A 1,885-nucleotide genomic window follows, 5' to 3' on the forward strand; every position below is an offset into this window, starting at 1 on the left:
TATATATATATATATATATATATATAATCTGACTTTCAGCTAATTATTCAGAACACAAATAATTAGTTTTTTTTTTTTTAATTCAGACTTACTAAATACGCTACTGAAGTTTAGGTAGGTGGATGACCTAAGATAACAAAGGAAGTGGGCTTCATTAGTTAGATCAAAGGTTATTACTCAATTAATAAATATTTCTTTTTTTCTATAATATTTCTTGATTAAGTATTAAATTATATATATTTTGGTTGACTTTTCGGAAAGCCGTGTTGACTTGTAGCTGGATGAATGAGGAACGTGGGCAAAGAAAACATGTTAAAGGTTTTTTCCATACAATAAATAATGATAATTTAAGTATGGCTTTAGCGTGGGTGGTTGTTTTAAACTTAGATTTTGCAGCTTTGTTTGACAAAGGAGCTATTTGGTTGGAATATTTTAGTGCATAAAATATTTTAAATACAAGATTTTTAATAATTTTGGTGTTTCATTTCATGAAAAAAAGAATTCAAAATAAAATAAAGAAAATATAGTGTTAATCATTCAAGCTCATTTTTGAGATAAATCAAATTCGTCCAATTTTGAATGAGAACAATTTACACTGCCACCCGTCGGCTACCCTTTGAACGCTGCCACAGTCGCCGGCCACTATTCTTACTTTACGCTATATTTATTTTATTTCAAACCAAATAAAAAAATATTCACCTAAATTTAATTTACACTCATTCAAATAATTTAAAAATAATCATTTTACACTGTATTTTCTTTTTAATCAACCAGACAACCCCTACTTAATTTCAAATTTGTTAACATGTTCAGCTTTGATTAGTTATGGTACTTTCACAATTGGAACCATTGGTCGATCCCACACGTACATTTGCCCACCCTCAAAAAAAAAAATAGAGAAAATATTTTGTAATATTTTGGATATTTTGAGTATTTGGGCCCCCCACTTAAAAATCTTTTTTGCTCTAATTTTATTAATCATAAGAGTCTTTAAAAAAAATTCCTTTTTTGTCCACCTTGAAAAAAAAAGTTGGATCCACCCCGGGTTGGAACTGAGGAAATGTGGATAGCTCCTCTCTCTTATATTTGTTCAAATTATAGTAGAATTTAGCATTTGAACTTTTATTAATTAGATAATTTTATTTTATATTTTAATCGAATACATTTTTACAATATTTATAACAAAAACAAGCTGAATTAAATTTTTGAACCGATATCAAATATATTGGTGCGGAATAATTAACGGTGTAAAACCATGTCAATTAGGCTTACAACTTAAATTCTACAGTACAGTTGCTTGAGCTAATAAATTTAAATATTTCATTTATTAAAAAGTAATTAAATGGTAGATAAATTAAGCGTAATTCTGGCGCAAAATTTATCGTTTGGAAAGACCATTAATTGGAGCACATTTATTGGTTCTTCGTAAGCGAATTTTTTTAAAAGGTGTGGAATTAATGGCTAATAAGCCTAATATAACAGCAGGAGCGTCGTTAAATTTAAATTTTAAAAAGAGCCAAAAAAAATAAAAAGGAATTAAATTTTCTTAGAAAATATAAAATTCTTTTGGGTTTTTTAAGAAAATTTAAAATGATTTTAGGTTTCCTTTAGAAAACTTCGAACATAAAACAAAAAATTATGACTTTAATAATATTTATTCAATTTTTTAATAATAAAAAATAACCTCAGAGGTAACTAGAAATTTGTAATATTACAAATTTATAATAGTCATTTATTAATTTATTGTTATTGACTTTATGAACCCAAAGCTTGACTACAATATTTTGAAAAAATTGTTACTTGTGGTTTCCAAATGATTCCAGAGGTTAATCCGGACGAGTCATGTGACCCCCATGCAAAGTGCATTGGATGATGTGGCGTGTCC

Source organism: Dendrobium catenatum, unplaced genomic scaffold (assembly GCF_001605985.2).
Source record: "Dendrobium catenatum unplaced genomic scaffold, ASM160598v2 fragScaff_scaffold_1685, whole genome shotgun sequence".
Lineage (NCBI taxonomy): Eukaryota > Viridiplantae > Streptophyta > Magnoliopsida > Asparagales > Orchidaceae > Dendrobium > Dendrobium catenatum.